At 34.0% G+C, this 19387-nt stretch overlaps 1 protein-coding gene across 1 annotated transcript in view; it reads right to left on the reverse strand.

Annotated features, from left to right (window-relative positions):
* LOC120424512 (proteoglycan Cow) overlaps window positions 1-19387 on the reverse strand; it is a 320210-nt gene that overhangs the window by 136830 nt on the left and 163993 nt on the right. The gene's annotated exons all lie outside the window — the stretch shown is intronic.

The raw sequence follows: 19387 nt of genomic DNA on the forward strand, positions 1-19387 counted from the left end.
TGTCCAATTGACTAGAGCAATAGAACTTGATCCTAGAAAGTTACTATCTTTTTAAAATAATCATGTTTGTATGAATTTACTTCCCCCAGTTTAAGTCTCGGATATCAATTGGTTACTAAATCCTCTCAAAATTAGAACGGATGCTTAAAAAAACTCTAAAAACAGTCTTCTGCTTGAAGATAGAAATTAGAAAAAGGAAAATAGTCAAATATGTGGGAAAAACGACAAGCGACGAGAGAATTCAGTTTATTTAAACTCTGACTGTCAGCTTTCACCAAATTGCCTCAAAAACGTAAATTTTCGCAATTATTTTTTCTTGTAAATTCTCAAAAAATAGAAAATATATCAGTTTTGACAATGTATATGAGGACACATGCTATTTTTTATTAAATCAAATTAAATCATTATCTTCTAAAGGATTGAACTCGTCGGTACCAAATGCAAAAACAAAAAAAAACATCAGTGACACTTTAAATAATGCACCACGCTGCACAGTCGGTTCGATAGCAGTGTATACAAATAAATAATGTCGTTTTCCGCCGAGGCAGGATGGCCACCGTTGACGGCATTTGGTTTTATTTTATTTTTGCGCAATAATACTATCGGCCTGGGGGAGTGGTTTATTTTTATCTCTATCTCCACATTGAGCGGGCGCGCGAAAAGTTCAAACTTTATGGATATAAAAAGGGAGATAAAAAAGAAAGTTGGAGTTGAACTCTTTTGCATTGACACTTTGAGTACATGATATTTTTTTGTTGCTGAACGTTGGTTATGAGCAAAGTTTGCTGGAAAAGTTTTATCTCTCCTGTTTGGTGGTTATCTCGATCAAGAAAATGCCCACGGGGCAAATGTAGGTTAAAAGTTTTATCCCTTTTTATGCATATTCTTGTGGAGAGATTAACGTTTCTCTTCAACCTATAAATTATGTTAGTAAAGTTTTTTGTATATTTTTTACACAGAGGATTGATGATGGTTATCGAATACCTAAATCTGGGTTAATCGAGGATTGATTACTGAATAATAAATTAATCTTAAATTAATTAGTCTCACAGGCTGTGATTAAATTTTAATCAGTGAAAGAAATCTTCATTCACTATTAATCTCGAGTGTAATCTATCACTCGCCGAAACAGATGGTAGTACACGCAAAAGTCGTTTCAATGCGAGAGAGAACAAAAAATAAATATCCCACCTCAATTTAACTCACTTTGCACGACTGCAATTAAGGCCAAGTGAGTGCGCGTGACCGCGGAAAAGCCCACCCACGACCTCCCTTCCCCCTTTGTGAAGGGCATCGATACTTGTTATAATGAACGATGATTAATCGGAAGGTGGCTCAACGCGGCAGGGCGTATTTCCACTGTTTGCTCAAAAAGGGGAAGGACACTTCCAATCAGGCAAGTGACTGGTTAGGGGAGGTTGATCAATTTTGACAATTACCACTAAAAACTGAAAAATCATTACTAAAATACAGGATAATAATAATGATCCATTTGATGAATTGAAACATGAAAAAGCAAATCTCCCCTAGACAAAGTCTACTGCGAGCCCTATCTCCAACGTGTACCCTCCTTCTGTAGCACCTGTCCGACTGACTGGAGGGAGGGGGTGGCCCTTCACAGCATGAGGTGGGCAAATTAAACGCAAAAGACAGCACCGCCTCGCGTCGCAGCAGGCGGTGAAATATTGCAGCAAATTGATTTACGCGAACGAAAGGTTTCCCAGACCAAAATGCGCTGAGAGCGCGCAATGAGAGTTTCTTTGTGCGGTGTGGTTATTGGTGTTAGGTGCGTTAGGGGATGAAACCTCGAAAGGGGTGAATTTGAAGGGTTTTTTTGTATGAAATACGTTTAAGTTGTATGATGCTTTAGATTTTTTTTTGGTAATGATTCCATATTAGTTCAAGTCTAATTTTTCAATTTTAGAAGCAAAAAGTGTCACAACAAGGTTTCGCACATACATTATTGCATTTGAGCAACTCTCTATGAAATCGGCCGATTTCAGCCATTTTTATTTTTTGTATTTTTTGATTTTGCTAAAAAAACGTATGTTTTTACTATTAAGATTTTTTGATATGTTTTAGGGGACAAAAACACGCAACTTTTGAACTATAGAGAAACATGGTCAAAAAATCTGCTGCCGAGTTATGATTTTTTGAAAAAATAGTATTTTTTGGAAAAAATCAAAATTTTATGCAAAAACAAATTTGTCGTAATTTTTAAATGTAAAATTGAATTTCCAATCGAAAAGTACTTTAAAGATTTTTTGATAAAGGGCTCTGTTTTGAAGATTTAGCCACCGAAAGTTTGATTTTAGCGAAATATTTGCGGTTTTTCGATTTAAAAAAAATAGTGACCATGAGTGACCATTTCTAAAAATATTTTTTTCAAAAAGTTCAGAAAATCTATCTATCTATATAAAAAATTTCGACGGTTTTGTACGAACGCGAATCAGTTCAATACGGAGCGTCGGATCGAGGTGCTTTTTGTTGCGTTGGGTTCGTATAAGCCCAAGGAAGGTTCTTACGCTAACTAATTGACACTTTGGCCACTCTGGGACCGATTCCGGAGCATCGGCAAATTGTATGGGGTAGGTTACGTAAAATCAAATTTTGATCACAGGAGGCTGAATAAGCAAAACAGCAAAAAACGTCAACAAACGAAAAAAAGGCAGAACGAAGTTTGTCGGGTAAGGCTTGTTTGCTATAAAATTTTCTAAGAGACATTGAAGATTGGATCTCGGGTTGCTGAGATACCATGACCATGTTTCTCTATGGCCTAAAAGTTGCGGGTTTTTGTCCCCTAAAACATATCAAAAAATCTCGAAAATCAAAAAATACGTATTTTGGGAAATTGAGTTTTCGTGAAAAAAAAGTTGATTAAAAAATCTGCAAAAAAAAATTTCCGTTTACCTATTTTTTTCTAATAGTCCAACAATACCTACAACGTTGCCGAAGACACCAAATTTATCAAAAAAATCACTTTAAAGTTTACAGCTGTTTGAATATTTTCGTACCATTTTTGTATGGACAGCAGCCAATGACACAAAATAGCTTTTTTGGTCATAGGAAAGGCCCCCGCAAAGTTTGAGACAAATCAAAAAATACAAATAAAATCCATTTCCGGTTTTGGTAGAGAATTGCTCATTTATGCTACTGTCACAAGTTTGCTAAACGTCAATAAATTTATGGTATTTTTTAATGTTTTGCGACATTTTCCGATCTGTGGTCCCAATTTTAAAATTTTTGAAATTGTGAACCAGCCATTTTTATAGAAAAAAATCATAAATGCACGGAGAAAAATGCTCCCGAGGAAAAAATAATTTTAGATTATTTTTTTAATTCTTTTTCATGCCCTGTTGAATAGTAACAATAGCATCAAACAAAATTTTTGCTTAACACCCAGCTGAAATGATAAGAAAACTGTTTTTTGTGTTTTGTTTTTGTTTTATGTTTTTTGTTTTTTGTTGTTTTTTTAATTTTCAAACTTTTCTTTATACAATTGTATTTTGCTTCATCCCTGTCCGAATCCCAAACCCATCGAGGCGTCCACTCCTTTCGCGTATACGTCCGGAACTACCCTGTCCTAATACGACTTTATGCGACTGACGAGGACCAGACGCTCCTCCTTCCTTCCCCGTGCCACATCAGTCCTACCAACCCACGTCCTGCACAGCTCCTACAGCAAATAAGTATGTTCCGGTGCTAATACGACACGGTCTTCGGCCGTCGCCGTCATGCATGCCGGCACCGGCAACTCACATTCACAGCAGAGAGAGAGAGGTTAGGTTAGGTTATGTTATGTTGGCGGGTGTGATAAAGCGCGTTCATAAAGCCGTGTCTTTGGGTTCTCGAAGAACGGGAGGGGCCTTTCTTTCCGGTTCAACGCCATCCAACAGGGGACCGCGGTGCGGGGAGGTGTGACGCGTGGTCAATAAAATAGAGTGGTTCTGCAGGAAGTACGTTCGTACGGACGGACTGGTTGTGTAGGAAGTGTGTAGAGACTCGTTAGAAGCTCACTCCTGTGCATATGCTCGTAAAATTTGAACCAGTCAAGGTTTGGATTTGAATGGACTTTGGGGGAGCTTTGGCTGGTACTGATGATGTACACAATGATCCGTGGAGAAAGATTTAATGACACTGGCGAACATATTTGCAATAAAACTGGGTTTCAAATGCAAGTTTGTTGTTATATGACCAAACTGCAATTATAAACTTTTGTTCAATGCTGCTCAATTACTGTAGGAACATTCTTCATGTTCAAAAATATAGCGATACTTGAGTTTCTCGAGCGAAACTGTTAGTAAATTGATCGAAACCACATTGCCAAACAATAATCTGGCCAAAGATTGGCGTGTTTGCCCTCCTCCCAAAACTAAACTCTCTCTATCTATCAACCAATAAGTGGAGGTTAAATGGCACATCAAGCTCTCCGGATTAAATCTGTCAATCAGCGTGATAAAGCACCACTCTGTCTGCTGGGAGTAGATCCGGGGCCAGGGTCGGGGCCGTAATTATAATTATTTGCCATGGTTGCCAGCCAAGAACCATCTTGAGGCACTTTTATTGACGATATTTAAGGAGCAGGGACAGAAGGGGAAGGGGATAAGCGTCGCGACGCCTAAGATTTATCACGACAACGACGTCGTTGGCGGCCTGCGGAGGCCAAATAGCTCCATGAAATTCATATCTGACTCCGTCATCACGATAATAGGGCTGCCAGATGGTTTGAGAGTGACATTGGCCGGCAGTGGTGTTAGATATTCGATTTGATTGTTGGAATTAGGTGATTTGATTTAAGCAATTAAAAATTTAGTTGATTTGACGAAAACAAATTTTATTTAGAAACACAAAATTGAAATTTGATAACCCAAAGCGCACACCGGAAAAGTTGGAAAACAACAAACTACAAAACAAACAGAAAATCTCCAGATGTCGTCGTCGGCGACGTCGACTCGGTTTGCGGTATCAGCAAACAGTGTCTGGCTATTCGGATTGCATCCGCAAGACGCCGGAACAACAGAAGCAAAAAACCCGCCCAGACTCCGGGGCGCCATCAGACGCCATCAAATAGAATTGTCTGCCGTCTTGTGGCTGCTCGACTGTTTGTGATATCATTTGTCATGTTTTATGGCGCTGGGGTTGGTTTGGCGTTCAGAGCTGGTTGAAGTCAAAATTGGCGGCAAATTTGATGAATTGGTTGTCTTCTGAACTACATCAAGTTATCACAAAATTTAATTGTCTGAGAAAACAAACTGAAATTTTCAAACTAATTTTAACAAAACTCACATAAAATCTCTAACATCTCAATATCTCTCAAGAGTTTGGAGTCAACAGAGGTAAACCAGTCACAAACAAAAATACGTGTTTTCCTTCAAGGGGATAAAAACAGAAAAGGCTTCATCGCACCCGGCCAGACCGTCGATGACAGATGATGGTCTGTGGATTTCTTGCGAAAATTGCCCTCTACGAGAGATTTCCACTTGGTCATTAGTCCTCGAGACAAAACGGTTGTTGAACTGTGATAGTGCTCTGTATTTTTGTATTTTTGTATTTTTGTATTTTTTTATTTTTGGATTTTTGTATCATATTAAAAGAAGATGTGCCTGTTGATCAGCTAAAAGCCATTTCATCCGGCCCGCGACGGCTTTTCAAAATAGTTCTATGACCGGCCCTCAACTCAAAGCTGTTCATGAAATATTCAACTAATAAAATGAGTGTATAAATTGAAAAAAAAACTGTTTTAACTAAAATTAAATAAGAAACATTCTGTTTGTGTTTTTTTGTGCTTTTGCAATAAAATGTTGCTGTTCCAACATTTATTTGAATTTTGCCTTTTGTTTTTAAAAATCTAACATTCTTTATAATTGAAATAAGTTCTTATCATTTGTATATTAAACATTAAACTGAAAAAATGGCACAGGAAACTAAATTATCCAATTCGTTGAATATAGATTTTTTGTCAAAAAATGTATAAAAAGACACTAAATTTAAACTTCTTTCAGTTTTTACTCTCTTTACTACAAATTGATGCTTTTCTGTTTTGAAGAACATGATTCAAATTTATTTTTAAATAAATGAGTAAGCAAAAAATATTGGAATTTTTGAGAACAACTGTTAAATAGCAAATAATTCATACTGAAAAGAAAGATCACTGCAAATATTTGTTTCATGTATGAACAAAAACATATCAAAATGAGTCAAGAAATCAGGGAACAAAACTTTATTTTTTTTCATAAATTTCAATAGTTTACTGAAATTTGAGAAGTAACGAATTTTAAACTATTCAATATACATTGTTCAACATTTTTAAAACCATTTTGAAATATTTTGTTATAAATTTGAACAACAACGTAAAAAGTGTTTTTTTTGTAAGGTGATTTTAATCCAAATTTAGTTTTAATAAATTTTATCATGCCTCATTGATTTTTGAAATATATTGTTGTGTTGGAGAAATTAAGCTTTTGAAAAATTTGCAACGACCAATGAATTTTTGATATTTTTTTATAATCAATGATGATAATACACTAGCGTGTCCCAAAAAAACACGAAGTCGAGGAATTCAATGTGCTCAGTTCTCAAATGATAGAAAATCATGTTAGAAACAACTCTCTCATACATGAAAACTTTCGGAAAAATCGTTTACCACGTTCCCTGGGCATTTTTTTTGAAAAAAGTCAGTTTTTTCGACAATTTCACAAAATCTGCTTAGAAAAAATGGAAAATTTTAAAATTTCAAATAGCCTATACCGTTAAATGATGGTCTGTGGTCCAATAAACAAGTTAATGTATCGATTTGGCCTTTTAAAACCTTGTTTCCACTTTCCCGGTAGCTTTTATGTCGAAAAATACGAGTTTTTGCTTTACTTTTTTTCAATCTTTTCCCTCGGTATTGAACACAAAAATTTCTTCATATGTGAGAATACATGCATCTTGTAGGAAATTTTCCGCCGAAGATTTTCGTCTAAGCAACTATGAAGTTTCATCAACTCTGAGCTGAGATATTCCAGTTTTTGTGAAGAAAGAATATTGAATATTTGAAAATGTTGATATTAATCATCATTGGCATACAATATTAAGAATAATTTAAGCCTAATTTGAAGTGTGGCTGTATTGCATCTGTATTTAAACATGATTGGTTCATCCTTCAATACTAAGGGCCACCTGATGTTGTTTTCGCATGGCACACTACGTGCTAAATCAATGAATTACTTCATTAATACACGTTTTTTACAGATATTTTTTTTTCCTAAAACCAAGAATCTTATTTGCAATACTAGTTTATTGATTTGTTTACTTTAAAAGAACCTTTTCAAAATTATATTATGAAAAAAATATTGTCTTCTTTATCAACTTTTGTCAAACATTAGTTCCGGCCCGCCACTCCATCAGAAAAATCAGACCTGGCCCGCAGGGCCAATCTTAAAATACATTTCTAAAATTAAGCAAAAAAAAACAATTACTTTTCTGTAAAAACTGTATTTTTACAAGTTATGACATTTGTTACGACTTCCTAAGCACTCACCAACAATGATTTGGCTGACAGATTTGTGTTATGCTTAGTATTTACCTGTAAAAGAAACAAACAAAAATAAATATATCAATTATTGGAGACTGAAATGAGCAAACATTCAAAAACCATGAATCCTGTAACTTGAATTTTTTCTTCGACTTCAAAAGTGACTGAAACGTTAATAGTGTTGCTTTCACGAAGCACTCAAGCAGGGCTTTTACAAAATAATATTCCATTCATTCCAGGAAGCCCATTCCTTTTATGTGACGGTTCTAGAAGGTGCACCTTTTTCCACTTTCACAAGTGCCCACCGTAATGAAAGTTGCAACGGTGGACATAAAAAGGGCACAGTTAGAGTGCGCCTCTATGAAAAAAAAACTTGAGATTTGTCATTTATGCCCGTTTTGGAATACAACCCCGGCAGTGAAAAATTCCGGTGTCATGAACGCATACAAGCGCTAATTACCTATGGTTAAGCTAGCTATTTTGCTCAAGCTTTTGCACCCCAGCATAAAAAAGCTCTCCAGTGAGAAAAAAATGGGAGTGATAACAAAAAAAAAGGTATTCAGCAGGGAAAAACAAAAAAAAGCTGTGGTAGAGAAAAAACGTGGGTGTGAAATGCAGAAGAATTGAGTAATAAAGTGAAGCTTTGGACACGAAAACTGTTGGAAAACGTGAAAAGGGCTCAAACAAAAGCAAATTCATAAATAGCTTGCAGAAACAGATTGAAAGCTTGAAAAAGTGTTCACAGTTTAAAAAGGGAAACATTTCAACCTGAAGCAAACTTTGTATATAAGAAGGTTTAAAACAAGTTCACATTTAATTTTTCAACCCGATCAATTTTCTTAATTTTTCAACCTCAAATGCGAAATATCATCTGGATTGGCATACACTTCCTGCAGACAATGATATCATCGTAAAGTGTAAATTTTACGATTTTTTTCTCTCTCTCCAATTCTGATGCAGATGAGGACAATTTTTTTCTATGTGAACATTGGTTTTGAGTAATTTTTAACTCAGAATAATAAATGAGGCTGATTTTGTGACTACATGTTCACAGATGTTACAATTTCAATTCGGTTTTATTTGTGAATAATCAAGTTACAATGAGTTCATTTAGGTACACAACAGAGTTTTGGTGTTCCTTTCAGCTGTGTTTTACATCGTAATTCAATCGAAAAAATATTACTTATAACTATGGAATGGACAAGAATAATATTTCAAAAAACTTACAGAAGTTCACAGATGTTATAAATTTCTTCACTGCACCAATTATTCCTACAATACTTTTGTTGTCTGCATACTTCCCGGTATTATGTGCCGTAATTTTTGTTCCAAGTGCGCCAGGAATTTGTGTAATTTTCCTATGAATTGCTCGGTTTAGTTTCACAGACATACCGGTATCCGGCATTCCTTGAGACGAAAATTGTGCGTATTGTGCCTTTCTACATGTACCTAATACTTGTTGCCTCAAATTGGGGTACTGTTCTGAGTCGTTCGTTTGATACGACCGTGGCCACAATTCATTGCAACCCGGAGAGTTGAAATCGGTTAAAACGGCGCGGAGTTTGGATTTTTTGAAAAATGTGGTTTCAAATCACTCTAACACGGTGTCGTTCACCCAAATAGTCAAACAAAAAAAAACTTCTAGTTAAATTTTTAGAACGACCAAAATAGTTTTATTTTAATTTGTGCTGTTTTCATATGGATCTGTACGGAGAAAATTCAGTTCCCAAAATCGTGAACAAGCGTTCATGAAATTCGGAGCCACGAACCAAGTGTTGATTTGTTTTAAATAAACAGCGTAGCATGGAATTTGAACATTTTTTTTCGTGTTTTCGAATTTCATGAACGCTTGTTCACGATTTTGGCAACTGAATTTTCTCCGTGTGCTCTATCTAAACATCTGTATCTTGAGAGGGAATTTTTTAATTGATTTGCTGTCTTTTGCAAAGTTTGCTGTTTTTTTTTATTTAGTTACGTTGACGGACCACTTAACTCATTCGAGTCCGAAAAATTCACCATCCTTAACTTTGGCCAACAAGATGCCTCTTTCAGTCCTCCAAAACATGTAAAAATCACGAAATTGGACAATTGCCAGTTCCCTCCTAACTTATGTAAACATTCGATGACGTGAGCAGGATACATTTTTTTTACAAACTCACATTGGCTCAATTACATTGTTTTGCTTGAAATAAAAAAAAACAATATGTATTTTGGAAATTCGCCAGCTCTAGTTATTGTCTACAACTTTGGCCAAGACATTTAACCGATCAGAAAATTTCACCTCAAGATTCAGTGGGGGATCCTTTCAGCTTTGTATAGGCATTTATCACAATGGATGCCAAAAAAGTTGGTTGTAAAAAGAAACAGAAAACAGGAAAACAACTTGCAAAATAACTTTCACTATACATTTTTAAATTTACTTGAAATTTAAATATTATCTTAAATTAATGCTTAAAAATTACAAAATTCAACAAACATTGCTCCCAGGCCTTTTTATGTAAATCAGGGGTGACCAAAGTACGGCCCGCGGGCCAAACGTGGCCCGCGAGGAGGTTTTTTGTGGCCCGCGGACAAATTTTGAATGATCATGTAAAATGGCCCGTGGGACACTTGTAAAGTGATCTCATACTATTTTTAAAATTAGGGGTTTAAAAAAAGATTTTTTTTTTATTTTTTGTCAAAACAAAAACTAATGATTTATTAATATATTGATCCCATTTTACGAAACAAATATTTTGTACAAAAATCTTAATAATTAAAACAATTTTACACGTTCCAATGTAAGTTAGACAAGTAAATATCGTCAAAACTTTCATCAAACAATTTTGGAAATGTTTATCGAACGTTTAAATTTGACTAGGTAGAAATCTGTAATAATTGCAAAAAATATATAAGTATTTCATATTAGTTTGAAAGTCATAATGACCATTTTTATACTGACCATCAAACTTTCCTCGGGTTTCAAACTCATGACAGCTGGATAACAAATCTGATTGACTACCATCTTATTCAGGTAGACAAAATATTGAAATCGGACGAATAAGGCTGTTGCGAATATTTTACAAAACTTTTGTCGACCAAACCTCCCCTCCCTCCTCATTTTAAAAAATTGGCTCAATTTTTTTCAGAATACTCCAAAATATCAATGGAAATTTAAATGCAATCAACTGAAATCAATGGAGCACCGGATTCGAGTGGTAGAAATGACAGTTCTCCCATAAGAAATACATTGTAGCAAAAAGAAAAAAAAAACTGCTCGAATGGAAGTGTTCCATTAAAAATGCAATTAGTGTTTTTCGCTATAATGATTTTTTTTTCGTCGAATCTTAATTTTTTGCATATAAAGATTGCAATCAATTTCACGGGTATTACAATCATTTTTTTTTCATTGAAATGTTGGATTTCTAGCTCAAAACGACTTTTCTTTAGTTACACTTAGTTCAAAGATAAAATTACGCCGTTTCATAAAGATTACATTTCACCATTTTCGAATTGTAAAAAAATTCTTTGAAATTTAATAAAATTACAAGTACATTCAACTAAATAAACTTTTTTTAAATACCTAAAACATAAATAATTTTTTTTAAATACCTAAAACAATTAAATAAACAATACTGATAGAAAACTGTCATTTCGTGTTCTCTACTTTTTTAAAGGAATTGTTATTAACGAAAATGTTACTAACGAAAATGTTATTAATGTTATGTAAAAATAACAGAAATTAAAAAAAAACACTTAAACTTATAGATGTAGTTTTTTAGTTTTTAAAATAAAAATAAAGTAATTTCATTTTTTTAATTCCCAATTTGTAAATTTGGCCCGCAAGCTAATTTGAGCTTCAAATTTGGCCCGACCTCCAAAAACTTTGAGCACCCCTGATGTAAATTATATTAGTTTTCAATTGAAAAGCGTGATATTCACAATTTGATGAATTTAAAGGAAAACTTTTAAGCAAAATTTTTTCTACCTTAACTAAGATATAAATGCTTTGAATACCTAAATGAAGTTAATCACAACCTTTCGAAAAAAAAGAAAATATTTTCGGATTCATTAAATTTCAACAAAAATCAAATAATGGGATGATAGAAACTATTTATGTACCAAATATAATTTCCACTACTATAAATTGGGTTTTTGGATGGTATGTTTTAGGTACATGGTTAATCTCTATGTGTATTTCATAATTATAAAGTTTTTCTATCACAACTTTTTAAATTGACTTTATACATTGTGATTAGTAAGTAACACTCAGTATTTCCCTGAGACGATATTACAGGGACCGTGGTCGGAGGAAGCAATCAGGGTATAGAATAAAACAAATTTTAGTTGGCTATTCTGCCCATAATTGAAAATTCGGCTATTATGCCAAATCAAGTGTTCCGAGAAAAACGCGTTTTAGTGTTTGTCACAAAATCTCCGTCAAGGCAATTTCCCATACGATTGGCATATTAGCCGTTTGGTTTTTCGCGGGGGGATGGCAACCCTATTCCGATCAAAGCAAACTGACAACAGTCGACATTAGCACGGTTGTCAAATGAGAGCCCACAACAAAAGCACTAGCTGTCAAATGGTAGCCCATAACAAATCATTGTTTGGGTTTTTGATTTTCAAATTTCCCGCAATTCAAACGATAAATACCTGAAAAAACACGTGAATTGTGTTGCTGATGGCAAATTCTATCATATCCTTGGAGATTCCATCCCAATATTGGCTGAAAATTCATATCGAAAAAAGTGATTTTCTGTTTACCTTTTTTGCTTTTTTTTTCTTTTGGTCGATCAAACAGTGCGCCCGTACACTGTGAATCGGCATTACACATTTTTCAGTTTGGTTTTACACATTTGCATGGGACTTTTGAGTTTAACCAGGATAACACACTTCGTGTTACCAAAATAATATGAATAATACTGATTCTGAGTGTTTGTTATCTGAACTTCAAAGATGGCGGCTTCTTCGCTACCCCCTGGTTTTTCGCATCGGCAGCCAAGTCTAAACACTATTTCAGTAAAATTCAGATTCCAGAAGATGCGTTGGAACATCCTCTGACACCTGGTGCTACTATCTCGTTTTTGCCAGAAGTGGATATTAGCCGTTTTTTCAATGGTGGGCAGTATTGAAAGAGTTAGTTTAATTGAAATTAGAGGTGGGCAAAACCGCTCTTTTTTAGGAGCCGCTCATTTTCGTTCGCTCATTAAAAAGAGCCGCTCTTGGAACGGCGCTTTCGCTCTTTTTCAAAATTTGGATTAAAAGGATTTTTTTAAGAATCGTGTGATTTTACAAGTAATTTCACATTGGACTTTTATAAATTATTTGATAAAAAAATAAAACGAATCATCTTTGCGGTAAACTTTACGCAGTTGGCCTGGCCGCTTTAACGTTTGTGATGTTTCAAAGCAATTTATTGCATTGGGGCACTGTAATTGTTAATAATGACAAGAGGATGCTAGGCGTTAATCAACCTAAGGTATTTTCCAGGATGCCCTCGAAAGACTGACTGCGCTAGGGTTAGATTAGATTAGATTAGATTAGATTATTTGATGAAAAAATAAAACTGAAAACGAGAAAATGCCATTGAAAACCATAGGTCTTGGTGGTCTCTATGTCAAGATTTCTACTCTTACCTAAACATTCGAGTAATTGGATGGCATCCAAACTTAAATCTCGGATGCTGGAAAATTGCTATTAATTTTATATATGATATTTTATTTGGAGAAAATATTCTGTGAACTCTTTTCTACATTCTGATTTAATCAATAAAGTCTATAAACGCTTAAGTTTAATCGGACAGAAGGATTTTTCCCCAAAATCTCTAAACTATTCAGTAAGTTTTTGGCAATTAGAAATGCGCAAATTTGTATTCCGGTAATACTTTAATGTGCAATCAGTTGTACAATGAAAAGTTTTTTTTTTCATTTTGTTTAGAAAATTATTTACTTAACGGTGCACATCAACCAGAGCTTTTGCACCAAGATTTTTGTTACAAATATTTTAGTATTTTTGAAACTACGGGAACTATTGATACATTTTTTTATTCATCCCCTAAAGGACTGTCAACTTAGCGATTTACAACAAAATTTTAATCATTTTACAATCAGATTGTTGCAGGATTGGGTCCGTAAGTTTGTCAATTTTGGAATAAGAAGACTACAACTTCTTTGGTTGCTGTGCATAATCCCTTAATTATTTTTTATAAGCATTGAAATATTTTAAATTGCATTCAACCCCGGCAGTGGAAAATTCCGGTGTCAATTTTAAACTATTTTTTTTGAAATTCAATAAACTATATTTATAACGAAAATCATGCCATCTTGAAACGGTTCTTTCAAAAGACCGGAGTTTAAAAAAGAACCGCGGTTCTTTTTTGTGAGCCACGGTTCGTTCGCTTTTTCCAGTGAACCGGCTCTTTGAGCGGCTCGTTCTTTTTTTGCCCACCTCTAATTGAAATACAGGAGAGACACATTCTCCAGTTACAAAAAAACCACACGTTTTGGCTGATGGGGCGAACATTTTAAATATTTATTAATTTTTTTATCGGTCAAGTCATCAATCGCTGCTGGATCAACAATGACAAATGTTTATCGTTACTTAAGCCGATGCAATTTTTTTTCAATGTTTTTGTCCCTCGGCTCTTGCCGGGGTCGAGGGGGGGGGGGGGCATAAAAATAAAAAAAATATAAATATTGAAATAACAAGCCATAGATTCAACATTTGCACTGAAAAGTGTTTTAAAATGCATTTTACACTAGTTCAGTTGTTTTGCAATCATTAGTTTTCAAAAAATGTAATATTTGACGACAACAAAAATTTTAGCGAAAAAAAACTTTTCGCGATAGTGAACATCGAAAATTTTCAAAAATTCAAAAGATTTTTAAATCAACCCAAACATGCTAAAAAAGATTCCAAACGCAGGGGAATACATTTCAAATTGCTGATTGCACTTAAATTTCCATTGAAGTTTTGATGTTTTCAAAAAAAAAATTTTTTTTTGCCCCCTGATTTTTCAGGCCAACTTTGAAGGAGGAGGGGAGACAAAAACATTAAATAAAATTTGTACCAGCCTTAAAAATGAGTTATTAATGTGTGAGAAACCAAAAAGTGTTTAATTTCGCTATTTCTCACTCCGTTGCAACGTCACGGAGTAATCGATGTGACAAATGAGAAGTTCGACATAAAATTTGTTTTACATAGTCACTACCTATAGATCCGAGTATCTAATCCGAATCTATAATGACATTTAATTTTTGGAATTGTTTTGATATCATACGAGACATATTACTAAAAAAGTGAAAAATTTCGTGATGTTGCAACGCCGGAATGTGTCAGAAAAATATTTTGTTACCAAAGATCGCTATTTACGGCACCTCTTTTTTATCAGAAGTTGTTGTTGGAAACATCAATTTAATTCATATTTTCATTCCCTGCAGTAACAACTTAACTACGAATTTATGTTGAAGGTAAAATTACAAAATAAATTAAATGATGCAATCTTGATAAATTGAAGATTAAATGAATTTTGCTTCAAAATATTACATTAGATCATAAAAATCATGCATTTTAGAATATTTAGGGGTTTTCCGAGTCCCGTGAAATTTGTAGAAAATTTAATTTTAATGCAGATTATGTTTTTGCTTTTTGATTATTAAAGAAATTTTTAATGAGGAAGGTAAAAACTTTTAATAGTAGTTTATGCAACAAGTTGCAAAAAGAAGATTTTTTTCAGCGTGAGTCGTACATTTATCCAACGAGGTTTACCGAGTTCCGAAAAAATTCCTAGAATGGAAACATATGTCAAACATTTATGTGTTTAGTAAATTCACCGTTCACAACAAAAAATATTGAAAAATGTGAAAAATTTAAAAAAAAATCATCTTTTCAGCACCCATTACCGGCTGAAAAGTAGAACTTTTCAGCACTGGTATTGAAAGATATTCATTTTCCATTCTTTTATATTTGGTAGGAAAAAGTAGGCCGTTTCATTTCTCCAGAAGGACAGGAAAAGTTGACAGTTTCACAGCGGAATTGCAAAAAGATATTTTTATAGAGCTTAAAAAGTAATTCAAAGTGTCAAAATGTTTGTTTACAAATAAATAAATAGAAATGTTTATATAAATAAATTTAAAAACATGCTAAGAACAATCTTATGCAACTGAAAAGAAAAAATATATTAAAAAGCGTTCTTTTATTACGTATCGCAGTTAGAAGGAGGGCGGGTCGAAGGCCGTGTTACGCTTCAAACGCTTTTTTTTATTTGTTTGGATGTTTTGTTACGAGGGGGTCCAAGCATCCAATTTGGAACGATTTTTAGTGAACGTAGTAAAACGAATTTTATATTATTGCGTTAAATATTCTGGTTTCTTTTATTTTTTGTATCAGTTTTCCCCATCAGCACGGTACCATTTTGTATGATATTCCCCGATGCGCCGGGTTTCCCAAGTCTTCGAAAGATATTTCCCCCGAAGTTTACAGCGAAACAATGCATTTCTGTGATTTTCCTCAGCGATATCGCTTCCTTGAATTGTTTCGTTCGGCGGGGTGGCGTCTCAACGTCGCCCAGTGACAGGCGCCACCCCCCACCTTGGTTCATCATGAATATTACACAGTTTCTTCCTGGTAGAGCTGTGGAAGACGGGATTAGCCCCGGGGGTGGTGGGTTGAGAATGATGGCAACTGGCAATTTGATTACGCTGCCCGTGCTTCTGCGAGGATGCTGTCATTCTTCATCCTTTTTTGCTTTTTTATTGTAATTTAATTTTATCAGGGCTGCGGAGTCGGGTCATGTTTCAAGCGACTCCGACTCCGACTCCGACTCCGGCTTTCTGAGTTAAGCCGACTCCGACTCCGACTCCGGCTCCGGCTTTCCACAAATTGATGACTCCGGCTCCGACTCCGACTCCGGCCTTTTAACTCTAGCCGACTCCGACTCCGACTCCGACTCCAGCTTTCCACAAATTGTTGACTCCGGCTCCGACTCCGACTCCGACTCCGACACCTATTCTGTATTTAAAATATTTAAAAAATTTCAATTAATCACATCACTCACATTTCAGTTCACACTTGCGCGAATAATGACATTTATGTTCGGGGTGTTTAACAAAATTATACATACGAATTATTTATACAAACAGAATGATATGGAACCATACTAAGCTTGGTAGATAAGTGTTCGTTGTTCTATGTTACATGTTTTCAGCATTTTTGATACAAAAATCATAAATATCTTCAGATTTAAACGCATTTTCTGCACAACAATTTTCAAAATAAATTTAAAATTTTTTGTTTGAAAAATTGGAACTTTTTATTTAACTACTTTAAATGTACATTCATTTTTTTAAAGTTTATATACTAGCTACACTAATTTTTAACTGTACTTTTTTAAATGAAATATTAAAAGAAAGTTAACCTTCATGCTCGAATTGGCATATAAAATCCATTTGAATAATTTTAGGCTGAAATTTTAAAGAAACACAGTAACTATAAAAGGAAACGCTGGTTTTGAAATAGACATTTTTTAAAGTCACTATTTTTTAAAGCTCTTTTGAATTTATTTCAGAGGAAGTATATGGAAATTGTGTGATCCAGCCCAGTACACACTTTAAACAAATCATGAGAAAGTTCTAATACTTGAAAAAAAAAAATAAAATTATATCAATTATATAACCCCGATTTAAGGTATTTTAAAAAAAAAGACTTGTTCAACGATATTATTTAAGAATTCACTACACGCAAACATTTTTTGCTTCGAGTTTTTTACGGAAATTGTCATAACTCAGAATAGAAAACAGTTAGAGTCCCACTTTTTGTATTAAGTTCTGTAGAAAAGTTATGCAAAGTTTACAAGACCTAAACTGATCTGATTGTTTCAAAAGTTTCTTCAAAAAGCAAAAAAAAACTTGCGAAAATTATGTTAACTTTGCATAACATTTCTTCAGGACCTACCTAATACATAAAGTGGAACTCTAACTGTTTTCTTTTCAGAGTTATGACAATTTCCGTAAAAAAGGCGAATCAAAAAATGTTCGCGTGTAGTGGATCCTTAAGAATCAACACTTTAAGAGAAATTGTAAATACTTAGGTAATCGATATATCTAATCAATTCAATGATTATTTCAAAATTAGTTGCAACTTATTTTCGATATTTTTTGTTTGTTTTAAATGTTTTCAGCATTTTACGGTCCAAGTAGTAGATTGATATAATAGTTGATATTTTATTATTTTAGTTATAATGTCAATTTTACAAATGTTACATTTTTGCCTTTCTTACAAAAGAAAGGTTTAAGGTTTGCTTTTGGAAAAACGCTTTTTTCAGAAATCTAAAAAAATTCGTGCACGGCGAGGATTCGTCCCAGGAAAAAATCCTATTACTAAATTGAAGGTTTAGATGCGTTCTTTCGATTGAATTTTCGCCCGAAACCCGGAACTCAAAGTCTGATTTTTGAGAGCTCTTTTTCTGAAATACATGGCCGATGTCTGTATCCGCTCTTAAAAATTTGTGTCTTCCATCACTGGAAAACCGCTCGTAAAACCCACAATTTTTAAAAGCCTGATCTGTAGCCGTGGGGTCGGAGGCGAACATTTTATTTTTCGATTCACAATTTTCGACCAGTAAATGTGGTCAAAGCCATTTTTAGAGGTATTTTTTGGACTATTTTACAGATAACACTATCAAATTTAAAGATTTCAGTTTCAAACAAAAAGCCATTCGAAAACATGCGCCAAAAACTGTTTGGGCCCAAAATTTGAAGCTTTTCCAAAATGTATTTCCAGAGATATAGCGATTTTAGTGTTTTCCGTCTTATTTTTACCCTATTTATTCCTATTAATTTTTTGGATTTATACAAAATCATATACTGAACATCAAATTCGAAGTCCCGGCTCGTTCTCGCTCGAAAGCTCGACAAGTCGTCAAGCCGAAGCTTCAACGCCAGCGCTTTTACGCTTGCGCGTTTTACGCTGCGCGTGAAAGTGTTCTTTCTGGCTTCTCATTATTGATCGACAAAGTGCAATAGCGATACATATTTTTTTAAGTTAATCATAGACTAACATTATAGACTGAGTACCCTTTATTTATTTTTCTAATAATGTCAATCCAATATGTTTTTTTTAATTAAATTTAAATGTTTTGCGACAAATAATGTACTTCTGAAATTAAAAAAAATGGCATTTGAGGTTTAGCCTTAAAAGATTCGAAGCTTTAGGTAAAATTCTCACTGGATGGTATCATTATGCTTTTGAAAAAATAATTGCACCAATATATTTCTCGGAGTTTAATCATTTTGTAAGAAAGGCTCTATTTAACCTCTGGTGATATTAAATCGGGTTTTTTTGTTAAGTACTGATAGTGAACCTTTATTTTCCTATTAACAAAAAGGATCTACTTAAAACCTTAGCAAATCTTTAGTAATATATTGACATTTAGTTGAATTAAAAGTTTGCAAAATTAAGTTTAGATAAGTTTTATATAGAATTTCCAGAGTTATATAAACTTTTATACTAAGAAGTTAGTAAACTTTATACTCAATCCAAATTATTTTTTTAATCGGTCAAAGATGCCTATTTGGAGTTGGGAGGCTGGATTTATGGTGAATTGTCATCAAATAACTTTATTTATGTTAATTTTTCGAAAGGTGCAAACTATTTTTGTACCTTTTTTGATTTTTGTAATAGTATTTGTTATAGATCTTTTTATAGAAATCATCTTTTCATGAGCTTGTACCAAAATGTTCGGCATGAGTTTCTGTACAAAACGTAGTACTAGGTTTCTGTCAAACTTTAAATTGTTTACATGTTTCATCACAAAATGTGCATAGGGCCCAAGGGGTGTAAATACTTATTTTACATACTGTAAATACAAGCAAAAAGAGACAGAAATCC

The sequence above is a fragment of the Culex pipiens genome, chromosome 1 (genome assembly GCF_016801865.2).
Source record: "Culex pipiens pallens isolate TS chromosome 1, TS_CPP_V2, whole genome shotgun sequence".
Taxonomy (NCBI): domain Eukaryota; kingdom Metazoa; phylum Arthropoda; class Insecta; order Diptera; family Culicidae; genus Culex; species Culex pipiens.